Genomic DNA, 5,836 nt, shown 5'->3' with positions numbered 1-5,836 from the left:
AGAGAGAAATCCATCTTAGGAAAATGGCTCACACAGTTATAGAAGCTGACGAGTCCCAAGTTTCTGGATCAAACATCAAACTGGAGCCTTTTCCTGATTCATGCAGCTGCAGGGGCTGACAACCTCAAGTTTGGCAAGCAGTATACTGGCTGTTGACTTCGGCGGATGACAGATCCAAGGTGACCAGGCAGAATGATAGATTGTTCACTCATAGACAGTTGTAGGCAGCACAACAGGGTCCAGAACCATACAAGTTGTCTCTTTTTCCCAGGATGTCCATATATATCCATTGGAAGCAGGCCACACCCCTAGGGATACTCCCTTTCAATGGACTGACTGCTCAAAGCGTATACATCCAATTTCATCACAATTGGCTTACCCACCAGAAGTGGGCCAGCCAGGTTGACACACAACCCCAACTGTCACAAGGTCATACCATTGTAGGGTGGATCCTAAATGTAGTCACTGCTGAGTCAAAGACTGGAATACACACAGACATGCACACCTGGAAGCAGAGCTAGCAGTGATGTTCCCGGGAAAAACCCACATGCCTGAGACCCTGATGTGGACTTTTAGCTCCCCATCTGAGAGAAAAATCAATGTCTGTGCTGTAAAGCCACCCCCTTGAAGTATTTCTGTTACAGTAGCCTTGGGGAGCAGAGCTACCCAGAGAAAAAACTGCCTCTCACTTGTGGTGAGTTTGATTTTTTTATTCTACTTTTTTTTTAATTCTACCTTATACTTTTCATATTTTATACATTTGTCTACAATGTATGCATGAGAGAAAAAGACAGAGAAATCAGGAGAGGAAAAAAGTGTGCTCTGTTGTCCCAGCCAGAGAGGAGCTGCTATCCTACTGTAACAGCCCCGAGAGTGACATCCCCGGACTGAGTGGGAAGCCAAGGGAACAATCTAAAGCAGGAGCAGAGAAGGTGCCACTGGAAAGGCTCGAGAAAGGGCTTGGAGAGGATGAGGACTCCCGGGCTTGTACACGCTCTGCTGCCTTTTCAGAGGTCAAAATTGTCCGCATGTGACAAGCAGATGGCCAGGAGCACATCCAGCTGCCAGCGGTGCTAATGAGCCCAGCCCAACGCAGCAGTGCACGCTGGGAGCTGTGGCCAAGAGTCACCCAGGAGACGCCCAGGTTGGGGACTCTATTGGGCAGCAGCCTCTGGCATGTGGGATGCCTCAGGTGAAACCCCTGAAAAGCTGTCATTATCATGACAAAGGGGCCCAATGAGGCTGCAGGGCTCCCGCCCACCTCTTTGTGATGCAGGCTGTGTTGTTGTTTGCTGGGTTTCCTGAGAATCGTCTGGGATCCTTGGTGGCTGTAACTAAGCAGCAAGGTTTTGTGCTCAAAATAGAGGCTGTCGGTAAGTTTGCACCTCAGACATCCTCTGGATGATTTCTTTACCCAAGCAGACGCCTAGCTCCAGCCCCCACTGCTGCTGGGCATTGAAGATAATGAGCTGGGATCACTGCCCCCTCACCCTGGGCCCCCTCGCCTTGATTGCTGCTTATTAAGCTCCAGCAGGAAACAGGGCCTGTGCGTCTCCTCGGATTCTTTATCTCCTAACGTGTGTGTGTGTGTGTGTGTGTGTGTGTGTGTGTGCGCGCGCGCGCCCGCGCACTGTGCAAATTATGATGGGAAAATGCTAATTCATACTAGTCAGTGAAGTTGCAGGAGAAGGCATCCTTGCAGCTCTGCATGGGGACACCGCCCAGTGAGCAGGGTATGCAGGAGCGGTAGGTTAGGGGGACAACCATCCAGTGAACAGGGGACACAGGTGCAGCGGGTTGGGAAAACGTCAAGAAAAGAAGAAGGCTGGTCAACAGTGTGCCTCTGGGTGGGAGGGATTGGGATGTGGACTTGGCAACTCCACCTTGCAACCTTGGGTCTACAGCATAGAAGCGTATAAGGCCTTGTAGATAGATGTAGGAAGATAGATGATAGTTGATGGGCAGATGACAGATAGATGGATCGATAGTTGGATGGATACGTAGACACATGGGCAGATAAAAGAGAGAGAGAAAGAAAGGTAGGCAGGTAGGTGGGTAGACAGACTGATGACAGATGCCGTTGTGTCGATTCTGACTCACACAACTTATGCACACTGTTGCCCAAAGCTGCGCCATCCTGATGATCTAGCCAGCATGTTCAAGTCCATCACTGTAGCCATGCCGTCTCACTGGCCCTCTGCTTCACCAAACATGACGTCGTCCTCCAGGATTCATTCACCCTGATGACGTAGCCAAAGCAAGCACGGCAGATAATACTCTGCTGTGACTTATGGCATTTTTTTGGCTAATGTTTGAAACTAGATTGCCAACCCCTTCTTTCTAGTTGTCTGTGTCTGGAAGCTCTGCTGAAACCGTTCCACCATGAGCGACCCTGCTACACTACAGATTCAGGCCACCACTGTATGACACACTGAGATGGACCACACCAGTGGCATTTCTAGAAATAAACCTGACATGCATTAAATAGAAGGGGCCAGCCCTTCAGCTTTCTGGTCTACCCATACATCACACTCATCGTCCAATACTTCTCAGGAGCCAGCCAACAGGGTTCCCCCCAAACACCACACCAAACATCAGAGAAGACACTACTGAGAACTATTTGTCTCCAAATGTTCTGTTCCCGGGTCTGCCATCATGTTGATTGGAGCCAAGTGGCTGCAAAGAGAGTGCGGGATGCTAGCCCTTGAAGCTGCCTTCTTGGAGTTGCTTGCAGGAAACTCAAGCATGCTGAGACTAGAGATATTTGGGCCCCAAGAATGCCACTATGGCAATCCCCTCATGGAGCCGCCCACTTCCTCCATCATGAAGATGAGCTGAGAGCTTGTCATGCATTCGAGTGTGAGAAGGATATGACCATTTATATTCTTAGCTCATTGGAATTCTGAGGGTTTCTATTAGCTGCCTCAGTCAGAAGGACTTTAAAGAGAGAAGTCACAGCTGCTAATGATTCGGCAGGAAGAGAGTAGTTGAGCTCAGGGCATTTTAGATAACTGGCGTTCCTGAATGTAAGTGGCTACTGAGAAAGACAGGCACCAGCTGATGGGGTGTCCTAGGCTTGTGTCCTAGCCTGGGCTCTCCAGAGAAGCAAAACTAGTGAAATTTACAGAGACAGAGAGAGACATTTATCTCAAGGAAATGGCTCATGCAGTTGTTGTCAGGTGCCATCGAGTCAGCTCCAACTCATAGGAACCCTATGTACAACAGAACACTGCCTGGCCATGCACGAGCCTCACAATCCTTGCTATACCTGAGCCCAGGGTTACAACCAGTGGGTCAATCCCTTTTGTTGAGGGTCTTCCTCTTTTTTACTGACCCTCTACTTTACCAAGCATGATATCCTTCTGTAGGGAATGGTCCCTTCTGACAACATGACCAAAGTGCGTGAGATAAAGTCTGGCCATTCTCACTTCCAAGGAGTATTCCGGCTGCACTTCCTCCAGGACAGATTTGTTCATTATTCTGGCAGTCCATGGCATTTTCAATATTCTTCACCAACACCATAATTCAAAGGCATCAACTCTTCCTTGGTCTTCCTTATTCATGGTCCAGCTTTCACATGCATATGAGACAATTGAAAATACCATGGCTTGGGTCAGGCACAACTTAGTGTTCAAAGTGACATCTTTGCTTTTCAATACTTTAAAGAGATCTTTTGCAGATTTGTCCAATGCAATACATCTGATTTCTTGACTGCTGCTTCCATAATGTTGATTATGGATCCAAGTAAAATAAAATCCCTGACAACTTCAATCTATAGAGACTGGCAAGTCCCAAGTCCATGAGTCAGGTGTCAAGCTAGAGGTTTCTCCCGACTCAGCCAGCTGCAGGGGCTGATGAACCCAGGAAAGGCAGGTAAGATGGCAGGCTGTTGGTTCACAGGCTGGGCAAACAACAATCCCAAAATTGGCAGGCAATCCAGCAGGCCACTGGCTTCAAGTCCAGGAACTGGAGATGATGATGATGATCCAGACGCAGGATCGAGATCTAGCAGAAGCCGAGCTCTTTGCCAGGATGTCTGCACATATTAGACTCAGGCCATAGCCCTGAGGAAACTCTCTCTCAGCTGATGGGCTGCTCGTAGCACATCTCGTCGTGGAAATGATTATACTCTATCAGATCTCGTCGTGGGGAATCACTACACGAAACTGTTAAACCACTGAGAATCATGGCCCAGCCAAGCTGACAACCTCAACTATCACAGCTGGGTAGCAAAGAATTTTCTAGTAAAATAGAAAAATTCCTGGAATCCTAAGGGTCTGCATGGACCTTGGAGACCATGTGGGAAAGCCTCCCACTGAGTGTACAGCTCCCTGAAACCCAGGCTCTGATCCCGTATGGCTGCCACAGGGAGGTCACATGTCCAGCCATTTCCATTATGGACACTAGAGGAAGATGTAGCAATTGAGGGAAACTGAATTAATGCTAAAAGAAGCCAGTGAATCAGAGTATAACGTGTTAAGGCTTCCAAATATCCAATGGCCATGGACGCCTGGCTCTGGGCCCCACAGAACCAGGTGTTATTTACATCTCTTGATGCTGTTGCTCCTTTCAAGCTTACCTTCCCTCCAGTTCGGTCAACTTGGATGGGCACAAGGACAGGAAGACTAAAAAGAGGGAAGAAAGGAATCAATGTTTTTATTGGTATTTCGAAAGTTATCTGTAAACAAAACTATTTTGGTACCAAATACAGTTCTCTTCCTGGTAATTGGTAGTCTGTGTCCTAGCAATGGCCGCCTTCTCCACCAGAGCATAAACTCCACCAAAACAAGAGTCTTGTCCTTCTCCAGAGTTGTATCCTCCCCGTGAGTCAGTGTTTAATGCCTCACGATAGCTCAATAAATATTGTTGAATGAATAAAAACATCCAACCCACAGCACACACAGACCCACTCACATAGAACGTGGCTTGTGCTGTTGTAATAGGTCTATCACTTATACTGTCAGGAGACATAGAGAGTGAGTACTACTTCCCACACAGTGTTTCCACATGTTTATGAGCACAATTGGTTCTTTTGCCTTCATTATTCTGAAAGAAACGTAATGATAAAGCCACATGACATGTTACCAAGTGCAAATGAATAGGCTACACAATGGGATGTAAGGTGCAGCCTATGTTGCTTACACAGACACATGCACCTCAAGAAGGCAACGGAAGCACACACAGCTAAGTGTGGCACTGTTGGGTAGCATTTCCTTCCTTAGTTCTGCACATTTATGTTTGCTGATTTTACCAGGAAGTCTGCACTGCCTTTGCATGAAGGAAATGAGAAGAGAGAAGCCCTATGCCGTGCCCAGCTGTCAGGAGTGAGTAAGGTAAGACCTGCTACATAATTGGACAGACGGGCCACATGGTTAAGATGCATCAGGTATTAACTATGACAATTCCTGTCTAGGGCAATGTTGGTTAAATGATACAGAACTTGGAAATAAAGGCCCTTTTCCTCACAAAGCACTGTTGGCGGCCCGGCCTAGTTGCTGCCTGGCTCCATGGCCCCACAGGTGGAGGTGACCTCAGCCACTGTTCTCTGAAGCTTAGTGCCGAAGTGGAAACTCCAGAGCATCATAGGCTCCTGCTTACTAATTTGGGGTTTTAGGAAATTCCCTGAGATGCCCAGAGCCTGCTTCTCCTCCCATGACTTCCACTGCTGTTCACACTGCCCCCCACCGAGATGGGTGCCCAAGACCAGCCATGTAGCTCACTCTCCCCAGGGGGTGACCATCAGTCCAGGACCCTTCTGCCTTCATGCCTGACTGGGGCCATCCCTTCCCCATAGTGGCTGCCCTGAGCTGACATGAGGCAAGGGAACGCCTGGCCT

Source organism: Orycteropus afer, unplaced genomic scaffold, assembly GCF_000298275.1.
Source record: "Orycteropus afer afer isolate SDZICR_OR568_19922 unplaced genomic scaffold, OryAfe1.0 scaffold00273, whole genome shotgun sequence".
NCBI classification, from domain to species: Eukaryota; Metazoa; Chordata; class Mammalia; order Tubulidentata; family Orycteropodidae; genus Orycteropus; species Orycteropus afer.
Note: the sequence above shows the minus strand (reverse complement) of the source record.